The following is a 21,986-nucleotide window of genomic DNA, read 5'->3' as shown; positions in this document are numbered from 1 at the left end:
GTTGTCTTTCGTGTTGTGCTAATATGTTCATGTCGGAAAAGGGGGAATAACCCATGTGGTAGGATGGGGAAAAGGCGTTGAAAGAAAGGGGATATCACGACTAACCTGTCAGTGTCCCACTCCCACTCCCACTCCCCAAAAGCCCCCTATCCCGGTGATCCTCCCTCACTGGTCCATTCCCAGGAACTGGACCCAATAGTGATGGCCGTGTCCTGATCACCTGAATGACAGATCCCTGGGGACTAGCTATGCAGTATTCTGTTAAATATGCACAGGTTCTAACAGTACCCCTGGGGTAATCTAGTGAGTTCAAACAGCATCTGGCCCTGTGTAAATGCTGTGATTTACCTCGACTTCGGATGGAGTGGAATCGAGAAAAATGCATTTTTCAAATCCACTACAGTAAAATATGGGGCTTCATTAGGGATGCTATATAAAATTGTTGCAGGATTCGGGACTAATGGAAACTCTTTCTGAGCCACATCATTTGGGGGGAGGAGCCCATGATCATTCTCTAATTGCCTCCCGTTGATTTTTTAACAGGATATATTGCTGTGTTGCACCTGGTCCAGGAGGGCCTGTATTGTTTTTCTAATGCCCTCCTCCGCCTCTCTTGATAGTGGATGTTGTTTCATCCTGGGCAGCACCGCACCTGGCTTCAATGTTATACTCACAGGTGTTACATCTTTCAATAATCCCACATCATGTGGATTTGTAGCCGATAACTGTGAAGGCTTGTGCTGTAAATCTTCATCAAAAAATTGAGACAGTATTAATGCTGCCATTAAGGAACACTGCACTCTTTGGTACAGTATCATTATTACACATGGGATGCAGATCTCTAGGAATATTGCCTCTTCTTTATCGTTATTTTCAAACAATTCATCGTCCGTCATCTCCTTTAGCTGCACTGTAAGAGGATTCAATTCAGCACTACAGCTAAGTTAACGCCTAGTCTAGAATACTGAATGAAAACCCTTATTGATATATCTTTAGGTCCAGTTCATGCGTTCTGGATGACTACCCCTGTATAACACCCCTCTCTTGGAATCCCCCTGACCCCACTGAGCCAAGAAGTAGTTCTGTTTTGCAAGTTTAAGAGGTTTATTTGATAATTTAAACAATATATATTATATCACGCTTTATAATAAATTAATAATTGAATAGCACACTTAATCTGATATGATAAAGATGAACAACAGAGAATCTGGCACTAACACGCTTCTCTATAATCAATAAGGAGTTGACATGAAATGGATAAGGTAGCACAGTGGTAAATAGGTACAGAAGTATAATGTGGTAGAGAATGCTTTACAGGGTTCAAGGAAATGCAAGGTTGAATGAATGAAATGCAGTATAGAAAACAACTTGATATGATTTCAGCAAAACAATGTAATCACTTTTCTCTGGCAATCCACTCCCCCCCTCTTTATGCAATGCAAGGAAATGGGAGGAAAGCACACAGTTCTCAGAAATGCAATCAATGTAATCAGTTCAATCCAGCAAGCTTAGACAACAGAAAACAGATAGGAGTTTTGAAATCACAGGCCCAAATTGCTTTGATATGTGCTGGCAATGAATGAGAAATATGCTGGAAACGCTTTTAATTCCCTTTCAGAGGTTCAGGGTGAGTGGTATCTAGTTAATATTAGTCCAGGCTCACACTAGCAATGATGCAGGGATAGTTAACAGGTTAAACGAATTTCTGGCAAATGGAAGGCAAGCAGCAGCAGTTTTTACATGTGAAGAAATTGCAAATCGCGGTAAAATTCGCGGATGCGTGTTCCGCGATTGCGGTAAAACTATAAGGGGTAGGAATGCGGTTCTTGGTGCGATTCAAAGCTACGATTCTAAGCTATCAGAGGAAAGTTACTGCAAGTCTCTAGCCCAAACGGTCGCGGAGATATGAGCGATTTAATAAAGGTCGTTTTTGGGTTTGCAAATTTCAAAAGCTCAAAATGACAAGTGCAGCTTGCAACTAGAAATGACAGGTGACAGCTAGGAGGCAGTTCTACTTAGGTTAAATAGATTGAATTAGATTATTTTAACTAAGAGATTGGTTCTGCACAGTTTTGAGGTAGGGCTAGGATGCATGGGTAAATACATCCCACAAGCCCCCCTCTTGCGATGGTCATTCTATTTCACGAATGGGACTCGCAAGATCTGGGATGTTTCCTCATCTTCTTCCAATAGATGGCACAGTTCAGCATCTTTTCCTCCATCCGGTACTGATCGATCAGTTCTCCTCGCCGGTCCTGATGGGAATATTGGGCGGTCCACTGGGCCCATTGGATCTTCGTTCCCGGTCTCCGTATCATCCTCCTTGGCCCGTCTTCAGGTTTTCTTTCTCCTAGGACGACAAAGGAAAAGCGGCAATATCTACTCATAGACGATTTTTTTTTTTTTTTTTTTTTTTTTTCCACCACTGTTGAGATAGTGGGGCAGCATATGCATTTTATCATAACGAAACATTACATTCTTATTTTAATAAAAACAGTATGACTAAGAGACAGTTTCATGCAAATCACAATATTTTAGAGACTAGATGTGGTATGTTTTATGATTGGAACTGAATTAGTCTGATACAGTACCCGCTAGGATTCCAGAGGATTCCTCCAGTTGTTGCAGAGTGTGCCTGGGATGGCAACATTTCAACTGGTTTATGTGGACCCACTTGTCTTCCCCCTCTGCCGAACCGCCTTTGGGGATGCGGATCTTGTAGGCCACAGGGGAGATTTTGTCGATGATCTCAAAGGGTCCCTTCCATGTAGGCAAAAATTTGCGCTGCTTGGCCTGGTTCCTTTGGAAGTTGTATAGATAGACCCGGTCTCCCACCTGATATTCCTTCCTGGAAGTTTTCAGGTCATAATGGGTCTTCATGCTATCAGCCGATCTTTCTAGATTCCGCTGAGCATAAGCAAAAGCATGTTGGAGGTGTTTCCTTAAATTCTCTACATACTCATGAGTAGTGGAGGCATTTATCAGTGTCTGCTCTTGGGTCCTGTAGAGCAAATGCTGAGGAAGCACCATCTTGCGTCCAGTCATCAACTCAAATGGTGACATTTTGGTTTCAGATGAAGGGGTAGATCTGATAGCCATTAGGACCAGAGGTAATCGGATATCCCAACTTGGCCCAGAATCTGCCACAAACTTCTTTAATATGCTCACAATTGTCCGGTTATATCTCTCTACTGCCCCAGAAGAAGCTGGCCGATAAGCAATATGCAACTTCCTTTTGACCCCCAGTATCTCCCACATCTTTGTCATTACTTCACTGGTGAAGTGGCTACCTCTGTCTGACTCAATCCTTTGAGGTAGACCAAAACGGGAAAAGATGTGGTTAATCATCAAGGCAGCTGCAGTTTCTGCCTTGCAATTTGGGGCTGGGAGACATTCCACCCACTTGGTAAACAAGCATGTCACAGTCAACATGTACTTATTCCCCCTAGCCGAGCGAATCACAGGGCCTACAAAGTCGATTTGGAAATCTGACCATGGCAGTGTCATTCCCCTCTTTTGTAAAGGCGCCCGGTGTGTGAGGGATGTCGGCTGAAATTGTGCACACACAAGACAACCCTTCAAATATTGGTTGAGGTCCTGGCCCATGTGTGGCCAGTATGCAACCTCTCTTAAGATTTCCAATGTTGTGTGAAACCCCCTATGACCGGCGGTGGCCGCATCATGGGCGTGACTTAACATCAGGCTTCGGAATGAGGTAGGAACCACCCACTGGTCGTGGCCAGCTTTGGATTTCCTTACCAACAAACCGTCTTGGATCCGGAACATTTTTGGACATTTCATCAACACTCTTAGGTCCTCTTTCCCAATGTAATCGGTATCCGTCAGGGGAAAGTTCTCAGGGTCCTCAAGGTGCTGGTAAAATTTACCAATTATTGGATCCCCCTTCTGAGCGGTAATCAAATCAGCATCAGGGGTCTCCTTACTCCATTGTGCAATTGAAAGGTCGTTGTGAGCATTTGTCTGGGACCTAGTGATAGCAGTGACCTGGATTTCCCCCAACAGGGACTCAATCTCAATTAGATCCCCTTGGATGGCCCCGGTTTTGGCCAGCTGATCAGCTAAGTCATTTCCAGTTTTGTCTGGTCCCTCTACTTTGGAATGACCCTTGATCTTTTTTCAGTAGATGGTCATCCCATTCGATGTGACCAGATCATCAATGTTTTGGATCAACTTCCCATGTTTCAAGGGTTTGTTGTTAGCACATAACATGCCTCTGGTTTTCCAATTAACCAGGTGCTCCACGAACCCGTTCCGTACATAATCCGAATCTGTGATTATGACCAGTTCGTGGAGTTGATGCTGGACAGCAGTGAGGATGGCATGATGCACAGCCATCAATTCTGCCACCTGACTACTTCGGGGACCAATTTTGTATCCAGCGGAGGGTTCTGGGGACTCATTCACCCATGCATTCCCTACGCCCGCCACCAGTTCTTTCTCCCCGTCGTTGTCAACATGGTAAGAGCATCCATCCACATAGACAGTGGGCATTCCCTCACACTTGTCTTCTTCAAAGACTTTGTGTGGGGAATTAAGGTATGCCTCCATGTTGTCCTTTATTTTTAGACTTTCGTCCTCGAGACAGTTTTCTCTGGCACAATCATGCAAGTCAGCCAGACCTTGCGCGAGGGGACTCTTCTTGTTTTGGCCATATCTGACCTCCACAGGAAAGCCTTGCATTGACAGAATCCAGGAAGTAATTCGGGAATTACTCACATTTCCGGCCCGGATTCTGTCACTTTGGAGATATTGCAGAGGCTGGTGTGGAGTCTCCACTATGATGTGCTCCCCCTGGATAAACGGGCGGTAATTCTTCAATGCCCACACCGTCGCCAGGAGTGCCTTCTCACAATCGTTGAATTTTTCCTCCACAGAGGATAAAGTTTTGCTCGCATAGGAGATTACTTTATTGACCTTGTCATGCTTTTGATATAATACTGCCGTCAAGCACGTATTAGAGAACCCTGTCTCCAGGAAGAACTCCTTGTTTCTGACCGGGTAAGCTAGGCAAGGCGCTTGTGAGAGGCTTCTTTTGAGTTGTTTTACGGCCTCGGCTTGTTCTGGACCCCATTCCCACTTGACCCCCCCCTTCAGGAGATGAATCAGGGGTCTGGTGATCTCTGCGTAGCCCTCAATGAACTTTCTGCTGTAATTAGTCAGTCCAAGGAGGCTCCTTAGTTCCCGCAGAGTTGTGGGGTCTTTCAGTTTCTGAAGTGCTTCCACTTTCTTTTCCTGGGGACAGAGACCCTGAGGAGTAATCTCATGCCCCAAGAAATTAACACGGGTTCTACACCACTGTGCTTTCTGAAAGGAAAGTTTTGCTCCGGCGGCCCTCAACTGTGTCAGAACATAACGGATCTCCGCTATGTGTTCCTCCACAGATGAACTTTTGATGAGGACATCATCTACATAAGCCAGGTTACCCCTTGCACCCAAGTCGGGCCTGGCCTTGTGTAGAAAAATGTTGAATTCATTGCCGGAGTTGAGGTATCCGAAGGGAGTCCGGGTCCATGTGTACTGCTGGCCCCCAAAGGTAAAAGCCAGCTTGTATTGGTCCTAACAGTTCATTTACAAGATCAATGGAGAAATGTTGGTCATCAACCGCCATTCCAATAATGGTGCCTGCGGCTAGAGTAATACTCTTTAAGTCGCTGTTATCCACCTCTATTGGAATGGTGTCATGTTCTTTGTTGACTAATGGTGTTGGGTTTACCCCCAACCCTTGCTGTTGGAGAGAAGCATTTAGATGTATGTAAGCATCAGGGTTTTTCAACTCTTGTCCCCTTTTAACTTTCACTTCCAGGGAGAATTGTCGGGTCCTTTCTGGGATGGTGACTTCCTCTTTAATCTGAATTTCAACTGCATAAGGTAGTAATTGAGCTGACCTAAATGCTTTTTCTGGATCTTCAAAGCCCATGGGATTATCCGCTAATCGGGACCAAGCTTTGAAGTTTATTAGGTCCAAACTAATGGCAAAGCGATTGAGAATGTCACTGCCTAAGTAAAAGGCGGCAGTGACGTCTCGCACGACCCAACAATTATGGACAATGCTCTTGTTGCCAATGGAGATTTTGAGCATACACCTGCTTGGCAGGAGATGTTTGGAATTAGGTGCTTCCAGGTCCATTTCCCATTTGTCTATCAGTTTGAAGGTGGGAACGGCTGGATCTTTTGGGAGTTGGCGGAACATGGCTTCGCTGATGAAGCTCTTACCGTTGTTCACACACACTCGAGCGAGAACAGAGTCCTTCCCATCATTTAACTGAACAGGGATGAACCACTGCTCTCCAATTTGCTGAATATCAGCCAGGCTTTGAGCTGATTTCACATCTTTCTGGACTATAGGAGTGGGAGTTTCAGATTGTGGATTGGTATAGAATTTCAAAGTGTTTCCTTCCAGCGTGGAATACCACTTTAGACTGGAAGGAAGGTTGATTTTCAGAAATAGAGAGGACCCCCCATCACCAGTCTGTTGTCCTACTGCTATTACTGTCACGTCTGGAATCTGGTTGTTCTGGAAGTGAAATTCTACTTGGTCAGATTTTTGTTCAACCATGTGGCAGGTGCCGTTTAAACTAACATGGTTGACACTCTGTTTTAATTTTATTGGTCGGCTAGTCTGGGTCCAGAGGACCTTGTTTACGCAATCTATTAGGGGTGACAACCTCCTCAGGAGGTCATTCCCTAGTAAACAAGGGGTGCCCTCTGGGGTCACAACTATGACCGGGTGTTTCAACTTATGTCGCCCAATTTTAATGTCCAAATCTGCCGTCCCCTCGACGGGAATTTCCTTCCCGTCAAAGTTCTGCAGTTGTCCAGGAAGAGAGGTGAGAGGAATTTGATAATTCTCTCCCCTTCCTGCATTCAGTTCATCAAAGGCCCTTCTGGACAGAAGGGTAGCTTGAGATCCAGTGTCCACCAGTGCCGAGATTGTACCCTGTCCCTGTACTTGTACCGGGGCATAATATCTTCCCTCCTTCTCCTCAAGGGGGCACAGATAATGTACATTTTTGGACAACTGGTGGGCTAATTTTCTGGTTTTGGACATCGATAGCGAAGAGATTTGGGCAGAATTCTGTGGAGAGCCTTGGGAATCTGAAAGAAAAAGTTGGCAACTGGAGATCAGAGCCATTGTGGGTTCCCCTGGTTCCGGTTCTGGGCTGCCCCCCCCTTTTTGGAGACAGTCCCCAGGATGGGTTTGAACCCGGGGATTTTCTTGCTGTTGGTTCTGGGATGAGATGGTGGGCGGCGGTAGCTCAGTCTCCACATCTCCCCAGTCTGGATTTGCATCCCTAAGGACCCATTTTTCTTTGGGAGGAGTCCCCCCCTCTCTGAAGGAGAAGATCCTTTTCCCAGGATCCTCTGAGGATCCCTCTCCCTCAAATTGGAAGATCTGTACCTCCTCCTCAAACTGAGTCTGTTTGGGTCTTTTGTTTCTCCTACCCCCCCTCTGCTCCTTAGGAGGCAGACTTTCAGGGGCCAGAGATTTTGTTTCCGGTTCCTGGGTTTCCAGGGGCTGTTTACAAGTGAGGAAGGAAGCTTCCTCCAAGGCTTTACACCCCCCTTCCCTTTGTGCCTCCTCCCTGGGAACCGGTGAGTTATCGGGGTGCTGCCCCCGTCATTGTTCTGGAGCACCAGGTCCAGAGTTGGGTGCGTTCTGCGCCGGCACGCCCATCTGAGGGTTCTGCTGAGCCCTCAGTATGTGACCCAGATCCCGCGCCATGTTTTGAACCTGGCGCTCTAACTGGGAAACCCGCTCAGGCTGATACGGGGCCCTGTTTTCTCCCCTGGGCTGATCCCGGGAAGGGTAGCTGTCCCTTCTTTGGTAGTACCCCTGGTTGGGACGATTTGGGTACCCCTCCACCCTTGGCCTCCCCTCTCCCGGATTCAGTGGTCTGGGCTCAGGGAATTGGGGAAAGAAGGATGGATGGTTTTGGGGCTGAAAGTCGGGAGGATATCTGGGGAAAAAGTTCTGCCCAGGGTTTGGTAAATTTCTGCCCTCCTGTGGGAAGTTTGGAGGGAAGTTCCCTGGGTTAGGTGCTTGGCTGGATCCCCCCCCTTGGGCTGGAGGAGTCCACACATAACCCAGGATGGGTCGATTTCCCTTGTAACGTGGACTTACATAATCAGGAGAGCGAGGGACCCCATTTGTGGGGCTGCCTCCCTGGCTCCCTGTCTGTGACTGGCCCGAGGACCTTCTGGGCCTAGCATTATTAGGTGCAGGTAGGTTTTTAGGCCCCCCCATCTCCAAATCCAAAACGGGGGTGACCTTTACCTCTGCCACCTTGGCAGCAGCAGGGGTGCTGTTGGCTTTGGGGTTTTTCTGGGCATTGCTTTTATTTTCTATGGGCTTCTGCACCTCATAGATCCGGGTAGCCTGTTCAATGACCCAGTCTAAAGATCTTTTCTCATGAAAATCCCTCACAAGCTGGGTCATGATATATTTGGGCAAGGCATGGAAAAACGTATTTATAAACTCTCTACTATCTGTGCGCACCCTTCTTGTGGTCTGTGCAAAAGCACGCTTTAACTCCTGCACAAATTCTCGTGGGGCCTGATCCTCCCCACATTGCAAATTGTAGGCTGCCTTGCGAGCCTCTTGAGGATTTCTGTGAACAGAAAAATGTTTCAAGATGGCCGCCTTATAGGTGGACCATCTTAAATGATTTTGGTCCTCCAGCCCTGCAAAGAAACTGGAGTATTCCTGGGAGAAGGTCCACTTTACATACTGAATACAGCTTTGGCTGTCCTTCAAATGGAAAGTCTCCATCATTTGTTCAAACAACTCTAAGTGCTCCCAAACAGAATACTTAGCGTTCTTATGGTAGGGCGTGATGATGCTCCTGATCGCCTTAATCTGCTTTAAGGGGTCCTTAAGCAAGGCCCTTTTTGCCTTATTGGCCTTTTTGGTTCGGGTAACCCTTGTCCACTCTTCCTCGGACTCAGAGGCACTGCTCCCAGAGGTTCCCGTCTGTTCTTCCAGGTTTTCCCGGATTCTGCGAGCCTGGGAATGGCTGGCAGAATGTGGGGACCTGGTCTCCTGTGTCCTGCGCAGTTCAGAGGAGTCTTCAGATTCCTCCTTGCTGCCAGGATTTGCTGGGTACCCCCTCCACTGACCTAACTGGGCAGAGGTTTTCAGGATGCCCTTAATGGGCCTACTCTCCTGGGGTTCCCCACTGAAGTGTACTGTACTTGGGTGCCCATACCCGGATGCCCACCCCTCCATTCCTGAGTGGTACTGGCCTATGAGCCCCATACTCTTAGCTGGATAGTAATCTGCCATCCCTGTGGCCCTGTGCTCATGTGCACCAGGGGACATGGGGGTGGCAGAGTCCAGGGACTGAGAGGTATGAGGGCCTCTGGTACTAGGGCTCCTGAGGTTATGCTCCGGAGTTTCCATTTCCCAGCGAACCTCATCTCTATCTGCCCCTGCTCCCTGTTGCAATGCAAGAGCCTGCATTTGTGCCTTCAGTTCCTCTGTTAAGGCCCTACTCGACTCTATCAGTTTCTCCTGCATCGCTACCTGGTGCTGGAGCCTATCATTGTGTTGACAGAGGGCCTCATTCTCCCTCTGTGCTTCCTGGTTGGTCCTGGAGAACTGGGCCAGTCTTTGCTGCAGGAGGTTTACCTCCTGGGCAATGTCCCTATTGGCCTGCTCCTTTCTTGCTAGAGCATCTTCCACCCTTCTGGTGTGCTCTACCAAGTTCTGGTTTTCTTTTTGGAGATCACCCAGCCCCTGGAGGGCCAGGTGATTTTCTTCAATTTCCTTTTTTAAGTGGCAGACTTCCTGGCCTATGGCGTCTCTTTCCTGACTAAGAGCCTGCATTTGTGCCGCCAGGTCGTCCCTTTGCCGTTGAAGGGCACCAGCTTTTTGGCGCTCCTAATCAAACTCTGCCTGGGTATCCAGGTCTTTCAGAATCAGTTTATTGCTCTCCTCTTTCTCTCTGTCTAGTTGGATTTGCAGGGTGGCTACCTGCTCTGTGCAAGCCCTGTTGAAATTGATCTGTTGCTCCAGCTTTTTCTGGTTCTGCAGTAAGGAGTCCAAACTGTCTTGGTGCTCCTTCGGCAGGGCCAGAAATCGGGTATCCTGGTCTGTCTTTTCCTGTTGTAGGATGCCCATATCCTCTTTTATTTTAATGATATATTGCCTACTATCATTTTCTGCCTCCTGGCTCCTCTGCAGCCTCTGCTCAGAAGAGTCCAGATCAGATTGGGCCTTCTGTAATGCCATCTGTTGCCTATTTGCCAGATTTTGGCTTTCAGCACATCTATCCTGCATGTCTCCCATATATAGGTACAGGTATGCTGCTATCCTGGCAATCTTATTGTGTTCCTCTTTGGCTTTAGGAGCCATATATAGTTCACTCAGGGCCACATGTAAGGGACCCTGATCTCTATATATATCTGACCCTGTTTCAGTGACCTGTTGTGTGATGGCCTGCAACCACACATCCTGGCCCTGTTCGGTCCATTCACCTCTCACAAATAGCTTATGCAAGAGGTGCTCTCTGGCTATTTTCATATCTACCAAGGTCGTCATTCTAGAGATTGGTCTCTGTCCTGACTTACAGAAGTTAGTATTTTATTTTTGCAGAACAGAACTTTTCTTGGAGTGTCCCTTTTGAGGAATGCTTCACAGCGTAATGCAGCGTGGTGATCCGACCGGATGTATGTATCCCGTCAGTTAGCACACTGTATTAAGCTGCACAAGTGGTATTCTAACCCAAACATCCCGGACGAGCCCCCACTTTGTAAGAGGATTCAATTCAGCACTACAGCTAAGTTAACGCCTAGTCTAGAATACTGAATGAAAACCCTTATTGATATATCTTTAGGTCCAGTTCATGCGTTCTGGATGACTACCCCTGTATAACACCCCTCTCTTGGAATCCCCCTGACCCCACTGAGCCAAGAAGTAGTTCTGTTTTGCAAGTTTAAGAGGTTTATTTGATAATTTAAACAATATATATTATATCACGCTTTATAATAAATTAATAATTGAATAGCACACTTAATCTGATATGATAAAGATGAACAACAGAGAATCTGGCACTAACACGCTTCTCTATAATCAATAAGGAGTTGACATGAAATGGATAAGGTAGCACAGTGGTAAATAGGTACAGAAGTATAATGTGGTAGAGAATGCTTTACAGGGTTCAAGGAAATGCAAGGTTGAATGAATGAAATGCAGTATAGAAAACAACTTGATATGATTTCAGCAAAACAATGTAATCACTTTTCTCTGGCAATCCACTCCCCCCCTCTTTATGCAATGCAAGGAAATGGGAGGAAAGCACACAGTTCTCAGAAATGCAATCAATGTAATCAGTTCAATCCAGCAAGCTTAGACAACAGAAAACAGATAGGAGTTTTGAAATCACAGGCCCAAATTGCTTTGATATGTGCTGGCAATGAATGAGAAATATGCTGGAAACGCTTTTAATTCCCTTTCAGAGGTTCAGGGTGAGTGGTATCTAGTTAATATTAGTCCAGGCTCACACTAGCAATGATGCAGGGATAGTTAACAGGTTAAACGAATTTCTGGCAAATGGAAGGCAAGCAGCAGCAGTTTTTACATGTGAAGAAATTGCAAATCGCGGTAAAATTCGCGGATGCGTGTTCCGCGATTGCGGTAAAACTATAAGGGGTAGGAATGCGGTTCTTGGTGCGATTCAAAGCTACGATTCTAAGCTATCAGAGGAAAGTTTTTGGGTTTGCAAATTTCAAAAGCTCAAAATGACAAGTGCAGCTTGCAACTAGAAATGACAGGTGACAGCTAGGAGGCAGTTCTACTTAGGTTAAATAGATTGAATTAGATTATTTTAACTAAGAGATTGGTTCTGCACAGTTTTGAGGTAGGGCTAGGATGCATGGGTAAATACATCCCACAGCACTATTGGATTTACACAGAGCACTGTGCGCAAATCAAACCCATCTCTATCCATTCCCAATAGGACAACCCTTTAGTCCAAAACCAACAACCCCTGTAGGTCCAGTAATAGTATTGTTCCTGCCACCACCTCGGGCGATACAGCGGGGCCAAAAATAAAATCAGTGGGTACTCGCCAGCATTGCTTGGCAATCTGGGCCACCACCTCCACAAGCACTGTAATACCATGGATAAACACGTCCGGGTCTACGGGAATTCTGCGTACTACCACCTCCCTTGCCATTGTGTGTATTATTACCATCGACCTTACAGCACACATCCCAGGCGTAGAACAGACTACTCCATGATCTGTTTAATTTACTGAGCAGGCCCCTACCCAGTAAATTGACTGCGGAACTCTTGGAATATAGTAAGGACATCCGTACTACCTACCCTCCCACTTTTACATCCAACTGCTCAGTGTATGGAGTTTTGGAAATCAAGATATTTTTCCGATCGTGGAAAATTTCCTTCCATGATACATGATTTAGTTGCATCAGAGTCCACCATGAATGTAAATTGCCTATTTCCTATCCCCACCCCCACCAACGTTCCTCCTCAGGGTGAATAGTCGTTGATAAGAACGAACATGCAAGTGCTCTCTGTGGGCTGTCCTAATCTGGATATGTGTTAATTTTAGGGAACGAAAACGGGCTACCTTCTACCAAAGGGAGCGGCAGTCCCATCTGGCACCCTATTTACCGGGGCAGCACTGCCCTGCTGTTGTTGCGGTTCTTGCGGCTGATGATTATATGTTTGGTATTGCCCCATGAATACTCCTGGTTCTGGTACCCTTGACCCTGTTGGTGGTACCCTAGTCCTTGGGATCCTTGATGCCCTTGGCCCTGTTGCAGTGGCACATAATTATACCCTACTGCAGACCTGCTCCTGCATTCCCTTGCAAAAGGCCCCCATCTTAAACAATTCCAACATTGAGACTGTCCAAACCCACCTCCACTGGGTCCAAACCCTCCTCCTCTTGCTCCTCGAAATCTCCCTCTTCCTCGCTGTAGCCTCCCTTGCTGACACTGTGGGCCGGGGTACTGTTGCCCCCCACACTGTCCTTGTCCTCCTTCGGCCCAGAGTGCCGCAATAGTGGCACTCATAACTTGCTGGGTATTCTCTGTTCCTTCTACCTGTACTGGCGTCAGCACAGACACCTGAACTGCTACCTTAGCCTATTTTTTCTCCACCGATTTCACTTCATCCCCCTGACGCCTTTGCGCTGGTTCCCTCTCCCACTCCTTAATCCTTTTACAATGATTCACTATTATGCTCTGTATTTTGGCCATCCCTTCACCTCAATGCCCACAATCTTATACAGTGCCTTCTGCACCTCCTTCGGCAAACACCTCTTTACAATAAAATAGAAGAATGGTATTGATTGATCCCATGGCCCTCCCGTCTGAGCTCTCCACTTCTCTTGCATTTTAAGAATAAGTCTAGCTGGTTCCTCATCATCACCCATGGTATACTGCATTGAATACTGTTAATCACGTTTATATGGGAAGGCCCTTCATAGTGCATCCCATACCAATGCACCAACTCCATTAAAACTAGATCATGTGCGTCACCCCCCAGGGTGACTTCCGGGTATCCGGCCTTAACCCACGCATCCCCAGCCTGATCCCCAATTACGGCAACTAACAGGCTCTTAAAATCCCCTATTACCAGGGGCACCCCTTCAGTTTGTTTTTCAAACTCATATATCCACTTGCTCTCAAAATGATACGTATCCATTTGGGGCCAGGGCACATACTGTGTCCCCCCTTCCCCACTTATGTATGAGGGGAATCTGCCTCTTTGCTTTACTTCCCAAACCCTTTTTCACAACTCCTCTTCTCTTTACTAATGCCATCCAGCCAGCCCTGTTCCTCAACCTGCCCCCTTCCCATAGACCTTCTACTTGGGGGGTATTTTCAGCAATCTCTTCACCACTCCCTTCTCCTTCACTATGATCCTCAGTAAACGGATCAGTATCTCCTTCCTCCACATTTTCTCCTAACACTGCATTCTCCTCTCCCCAGATAATCCACCTACCCGGGCTCCTTTATTTCTCAACACCTAAATGTCTTATACCTTAAGTATTCATCTTAAGCAGCACTTCCCCTGACTTCCACTCTCCCGACACTTCTCTCAATGCACTTATATGCCTCGCTGTTCCTGGGGATGTCTGTATCCTTTTCAGTTCTGTTACTAATCCTGTCAACCTATCCTTGAACTCTCTAGACCTTTAACCTGTTGATGCCGGTACTTCAGGTGGATGGGTTTACAGAGGTGGGGGAGCATTAGCTAGTGGTGTTACTGACACTGCTGGAGACCCTACCGCAGCAGAAGGGGTCTCAAGCGCAGCGGGTACATAGCTTGGATTAGTGGATCCTTCTGCACGATATGTTTTCAAGGTATATAATCCCCTACCTTCCACTAGTGCCATACCGTCTCCTTCTCCTTTTCTGCACTTCCCATCTTTCTGTCTCTCTGCCTTCACCCCATTTCCTTGATCTTCTGCATCTTCAAACGTATGCCAAAGTTCAATAATCTCTTTTCTCTTCTGTAGCTGCTTCCCCTTATATTTTGCTACTAGAAATGTGGACATGTGCTCGAAAATGCTCTGGGCAAGGCATGCCCCCTGCTTCTGTCTCTATGATCCACTGCTTATGATATTTCTGTGGCAGGGCCTTGTACATGTGCTTTATTGGTGTTACTCCCCCATGCTAGTGACGTCTATCTCTTTCTGACCCTGCAAAGTCCCTCTAATGCGCCATGCATGTTGCCGCTTGCATTTCACCACAAAAACAAGAAAATCAAACCACCCTTTTCTTTCACCCTTCCCTGCGTGTACACACCACTCCACAAGATCATCGAACACCACACCACACCATGACACACACAATTACTACCCAAAAAGCACAAACACAATACATTAAAACAATACTTTAAACTAGCAACCGCTGCGTGTTCCAGGCCTACTACTTATATGAGACTACTTCTATTATTTTTATTTCCTCCTTTAAATAATATAATATCCTTTGGTACCACATTCCCTCCCATTCCTAGGAGGGGCTCCCAGCCTTATCTTGGCCTTACCTTATAAAGCCTTACCTTATAATACTTTACCGAAACACTCCATTTATAATATGAATCTTAACAACAACTAAGCCTGATCTCATCCACCTCACGCTGATGACTTCGCTCTCCACATACTCACACCTTTCACACTTCCCCATGCATCTGTCCCTTACTTGTTATCTCTTACAAGAGTCTACTCACATGTGCATGCTCACCCGAACTCCTCCGTAATGGAGTCCCAACACCGGGCTGCACTCACCTCAGAGCTGCACCCCGCTTCACAGAGCAGAGAGGACTTTTCTTAAAATGGCTCCTGCTAAAGCACTCAAAACAAGTGGTTTTCTTTGGGGCCGGTCACTGTAGGAGGGCAGGGCTCCTTCTGGAGAAGGGGCCTGGAAGCCTCATCAGATACGGGGGAGCGCTCTGAGATCATGATGGGGTCACCAATTGAAGGCACACCCCAGGAATGTTCACACCAAAAAGAATACAACCCACTAGGAAGGACAGGCCCAAGTCGATCTTATAAGGATAACAAATTTAATCTCACACGCAAATGAGAGAAACAGCAAAGAACTCTGCTTCTAAGAACAGTCTGCCGAAAAGTAGTACAAGCAGAATCTTAGAAAGCAAAACATTGTCATAAATGATGCAATACATACAGTAAAAACCTGTGAGGCTGATTGGATGGACCCTATACAGATACCACCTTTATCCATAAGGAATGGCAGTTTATTGGTCCCAGTCCAGTCCATCCGTCTTCCATCCCGTGGGTGCTGCAGCGCTCATCTTCTTCTCATGTTGAAGGTCAGAAAACAAATTCATTTTACTCCTACTATACAGCTGGTTTTCATCACTCAAACCGTGCACTGAGCAGGCATCACGACGGACACAAAGGAGGTTCTGGGGCACTCTAACCTTCACACACACATTTCACTCCCTCCTTCTGTGCCATCCGGCTCCAAGGTCTCCATTGTCGTTTTGAACTACAATTTATTCCTCACAGCACCTCGCAATACAAATCACACAATTGTCGCTCAACTATGTGCTCTGCCCATTCTCTTTGAACATTTCAGGACTTGTTACTTTGGGATTGGTGGTCAAGGGCACCTGGTGCCATGGAACTTGGGGATTTTAGGGTTTAGTCAGTTATATGCTCATGGTCATCCGGGAATGGGCCGGGTCATGTTTTGGCCAATAACATGCACACCAGGCGCAGGTCTTTGATCGCGGCCGTGCAGGGCACATCCCTCTTGGGTGAAAAACACATCTTTGCAACACTTTCAATAACAATGAATTAACAGTGTGGTGGGTGGAGGTGCAACCTGCCCTCATGGGAGCTCAGGCATGACTGGAGATTTCTGTGACCTTGTGAATTTGGGCCTAGTGCATGTAATGCTGCATTTGCCGCGCGAGCCTTCTCTTCTACCTAGGATTATTAGTATATACACAAAATCACGATGCCACCTGCACCTCGGGCCACAGCATGTAGTTAAACTGTAATTGGTTATATTAAGTAATTGGTTACATTAACATGGTGTACTTTAAAAACAAAGAAGGTGGCCATAGAAGCTCTATTCGAACCTCTGCACCAATGCTGTATAATTATCTGTCCTAGTTTTGTGGATACAAACCGAGCTACTGTCAAGTGATGACATGTGGTTGTCAATATTCAACCACCTGATCAAACTGCCAAGCCACTAACCCTTTCCCCTTCTCATTGGAAGATTCCACACTTCACTTTGATTAAGATTCAGATTTCTGGAGATATACTAAAACTGTGTTTGATATGCTTGAATTGTAGATTGCAGTTCTGTGTCAGGGGATGGTCAATACTATACTCTGCAGTCAGCCTTGAAGAAACATTTGTCTGTGAGTGAGGGACAGGACTTGCAGAATTTGGTTAGCCAAGATCACTCTGTTAAGTGTAGAAATGTCAACATACCTATTTCATTAATGTGAGCTGGTCATTGGACAGGTGTGATTTTATTTACATATCACATGGACAATTAAAGCAATGTGTAACTCCTGATATATTTCTACTGAGGTGTGCAGACTTTTTACATGACTTTCATTGGATTGCTGAGCATTGTTTGCATGTGATATGTGTGGGAAGGTGAATTGACATATTGTTTACTTCATAGTGATGATTTCAATGTAATTTATGTTCTTCTACTTTTTATAGTATTTTCGATACAATTTAGATCTAATACTTATGTATGTTCACGTACATACTTTTTGGCTTACGTTTGCTTTTGGTTGTGTGATGGGTGTAAAGTAATTTTTCATTGATGTGCATTGAGAGAAAAGAAGAAAATACTTCAGAATTCATTTCTGAGTCTCTGCAAATCCTGCTGAGTTTCTGTGTTGTTTAGTGTATAGCTCGGGTTCCCACTGGGGTTATCTTCTCTTTGTCTCTAACGTGACAGAGGATTTAGGGACAATTATATTAGCCTAACCTTTGACACTGACAAGGTGGCACGTTCACTGCATAGTCAGCATGTTTCAACGTAAAATGTAACAAACAGGACAACACGTTACTAGAACATGGTTGGAAACTGATCCCTTATCAACATCCCTTGCAACACATTTTGAAGGACATTAAAAACAAACCAGCACTAATAACAGTTTCTAACAAATTGAGCAGGGAAAAACAGCATTCATGATTTCTCGAAGAAAGACACATCTGGAAGGACCCAACCTTAATGAGAGGGGGAGGGAATTCTGGAAAGAGATTAAACGTAATGGAGGTTATTTTCCTCCAATTTATACATTTCCAAAAGGAGGCATCTTGCATTATTTGCATTTACATGCAAACAGGCACCCTCTGTGTCATTTTGTCATCTGCACCGGAAAGTAAAAAAAGGGAGGTTGAAAATGGTGGCAGAAACACCTTTACGCCTCCCTTTTGTACAAAGCAATGCAAATAGAGAACATGTCTCTTGTCTTTTATGCATTTTCTACCATTTTGGGAACCAGAAGGAAAAACTAGGAAGCATAGAGCCAGAGCGAAACAAGAATGCAAGCGAGCAACCCATGTCCCCTAACTTAATCTTCCCTAGCCAGAGGTTGGGGGTGGCAGGCCTGCCCACCCATGTCCACATATCGCTAGCCCACAGAGGAAACTTAGGTAGGTAAGGACCTCACATGGGATGGGCAGGGAGGGAAAAGAATCCTCTAACCTAAACATCGCCAACCCCAGGGCGGGGGAACAAGTCCGCATCAACCAGGTACACATACCACTGGAGTAATGCAGAGGAAAACTGCCACTCCTCAACATGCCTGCAAATTAGGTGGCCAAACAACAATTCCAATAACACAGGATAATCATAGATGTTGAGCGCAGAAACGCAAAGACGAAGAGATAAGGAAATCTGCTAACCGAATTCTAAAACCTCAACTTTTCCAAATATACTTCTTATACAGAAACTCACACAACCACTTCTCTGCAGAGCAATCTGCACATACCTCATCACATTGCAACAACAGACTAACAACACATAACCCGGCACAACAACACATGGGAATATGCACCGACCCAAAAACCGCACTTAAGCTCAGCGAACAGTGCAAACCGAACTGAAGCTGCCAACAGGACATCACAACTCTCACTTTCCTATTCCCACTACACCCCTACTAACTCCTCCAACACCCTCTTTTTCACACCCTACTTTTCAGATCCGCCAGAACGCCTGAGGACCACTCCGGTGGTGACGGTGTGCGGTACACATACATTTAACATTAACATTAGTATCACATAAAGGGTTTACTGTATATTCCTATTGAATCCACATATCTTTTTATGGTGTAAAAAGCAGGCATATTTCATATGACACCATTGGTTTTACACCAGCATGAATATTTCATGCTGGCGTGAAACAAAGCGGTTTTTGGAGGCAGAGGGGAAAAGGCAGGTGGAAATATAGCTCCTGTTTTGCCCCCTTGCCTCTTTTCCTCTTCAAAAACAAAAAAATACCCTCAACATGAATAAATGTTCTACGACAGGGGTAACACAGTTTTGCCTGTCTTTAGATGGACTTGATCTGCTCCTCAAAAGGAAGCCATACAGGAAAGCCATGATTGGAGACACATGGTTGAAATCCTTTTGGTTATACCACTAGCCTAGCTGCAAATTAAACATGAATTTCAAGGGTTTTACTGTGCATTGTAAGACCCTTGTTCAACAGGGCCTTCCATATCCATCGTGAAAGAACTAATGCCTGAATGCGCGATCAAAAAAGTGTCTGATGCCAGAAATTAGATAAGCTGTGATTTTCTGGAAATATGGGAATGTAGAGAGAAATTTGAATCAACAATAAACCCAACAAACCAAACTAAGCCAGTCAGACTTAGTGTCAAATCATCAGAGACCAACATGGACAACCAAGGATATATTGTATAAATAGTTTCATGAGACGCTAAAAGTTAAAAACTCAATTTTGAAATGATTAAACTTGTGATCTTCAGCAACCTTTAAAAGGTTGACAAGGAAATACATGACTACCAGGCAGAATTACCACATACAGTAATTACAGTCACCTTAGGACTTTATCACTGCATGTGAAGGCATGCTAATTTTGTTCCTGCAATACTTCAGAAAATCCACATGAGGTAATGGATAGCAACCATTACCGCCTGCAAAAATATTGTTGCAGTATGGACGGGAAACCGGAAGGTGTGCAGCATGCATTTCATTCTAGAGCAAAGACTTTCTTCCAATTGCTCACTTTCTGATGACATTGATCCAAAATGGCTGTTCAAATACATTACGGAGAGGGAGCACAAGGAAGAGGATGCAGTGGCCAGCAACACAAAGGAAGGTTTTCAGACCAGGAGGTCAGCTTCCTGGGTGGTGAGGTGTTCCAGAAGGCCCTCAAGCAGCTTGTACACTTCATGTCTCAAACAATTTCAGGAAAAACGGGCCAGCTATAGGAGAGGTTCAGGGTCAAGATGCTGGGTGTATACTCCCACTCCAGGATCACCAATGCTATCAAGAAGAGGTTGAATAACATAACCTCAAGTAGCAGGTGTGAACCTTTGCAGCAAAATACCTCTGGGAATCACATTTTACTATGGGAGTGGAGGACAGCGGTGCTGCTGCTATTCCTCATCTAGGAGGACAAGACTGCAAACATCCAGAACCAAATGGGGCTGAATCCAAGGAAGCCATTGGTGAGAACAAATTAGCATCATGCATCTTACCATCCCACAATTGTGCTCTCACTAGATACTCTGCTTGTGACCACATGCCATGTGGCAAGCCACCAAGCAGTCCCCCCAGCAACACCTCTGGATTAAGAAAGGAACCTTGTTGCATGCATCGTGGGATTGTGTGAGGGTGCGGAATGTTATGAAAGATGCCTTGGATAGGTTGGATTTTATCATGGGTGTGTCCTTTATTCGTATGCCGTTTTTGTCTGTCAGTTTTGTGGTGGCTTGTGAACATTGTCGCTGGACAGGTCATTAATAGTGGCTGTTAAGCTGATAATGAAGGTTTGGAAGTCACAGAAGAAACCACAGGTGGTGGATTGGGTAAATGAGTTGCAGGTTTTGTCCAACATTTATTTTGAAGGACTGAGAAGTCTAGCACTGGGATAAGTATCCTGCATAGACTGACTGACCACTGCACTACTACTAACTGCATGCCAATCGCTATTCTCACAGCTGTTTAATCCAGTGACAATGATGCTCCTTAGATCAGTACCAGTGTCCATGCATGCGCCTCTGCTCCAACAACCACGGCAACCATCGTCATCTCAGAGACCAACACTTACTTGACCATGCTGCTGCTGAGGTGATCACTACCACTTCAACAGCTATAACCACTGCAGCCATCATTTAGAGTACTCTAGTCAGCAGCACCAGGACTGCCCCTTTAACACCTGGTGCCTCCACCACAACCTCTGCCCCCATTACTACACAACACCATATGGATAAGCTGTGTAGCATGCCATACATATTTTTCCAACCTTTTCAGAGCACTACGTAAGGACATCCTGCACTTCAGTCTGGACAAATTATTCCTGCTGTGAGTAAGTTAAATGGCTTCTTAATTGTGCTCCAAGATTTTCACTGTAGCAATGGTTCTGTTGGGTATATGGGTGTTGGACAAGTGTCTTGAGCTAGGGAAACGGGATATCCTGAGTTGGCAGCAGTATATGGGAGCAAGGATGTAATGCAAGCAAAAGTCCTTAGGCAGGGAGTGATTGCCTTTTGCATGCCTCTATCAATCAGGGGCATGCCTGTCTGTCTTCACCCACCCGTGATCACCACATTGGTGTGTACCGGGATGGTTTGTGGTTGTTTTACAAGGTGCTGAAGAGGTGGGGGTGCAGGTGGATCAAGAGCTTGCAGCTTAGTGTACACCATGATATAGTTATGTTAAGTGCCTAGCAACCACAAATATTGCCCCACCTGGGTGTCCATGAAAGCTGGGAGGGTGCTGTTTCATAGGATCAGTGACTCATGTGTGGGTCTGGAAACCATGCACTGCGGTGGGCGACTGTGGTGTCAGCAATTAACAAAATCAGCATTTTCATGGGGTTTTGTTACTTCCGATTTCTGAATGCCTGTTCTAGTGCTGTGGGCGGGACCAATGGGACTTGAGTGCAGTCCAGGGAACATACAATATTTGGAAAGTGCACTTTGCTGTATAACCAACATTTGGTGTTATTTATAGTGTCCTGAATGGGGGTGCAGGAACTGTGATCATTAATATGATATAGAAGTGAATCTAGGGCATGGGGCAGGACACCAGAGAATGAGGACTATGGGCCTCATTACACGGTAGGCGGTAAGGGTTTACCGGTACCGGTAAGGGCACCGGTACCGGGAAACCCTTACCGCCTTACTACGAGTTCCCTTTGCGGGACCCAACCTTAGCAGCTGATTTTACCAGCCGTTAAAGTAGGGTGCCGCAAAGGGACCTCGGTGCTAATTACGGTACTGCAATTTGCGGTACCGTAAT

Source organism: Ambystoma mexicanum, chromosome 2q, assembly GCF_040938575.1.
Source record: "Ambystoma mexicanum isolate Mex_15411 chromosome 2q, UKY_AmexF1_1, whole genome shotgun sequence".
Classification (NCBI taxonomy): Eukaryota; Metazoa; Chordata; class Amphibia; order Caudata; family Ambystomatidae; genus Ambystoma; species Ambystoma mexicanum.
This window is presented reverse-complemented; position numbering follows the sequence as displayed.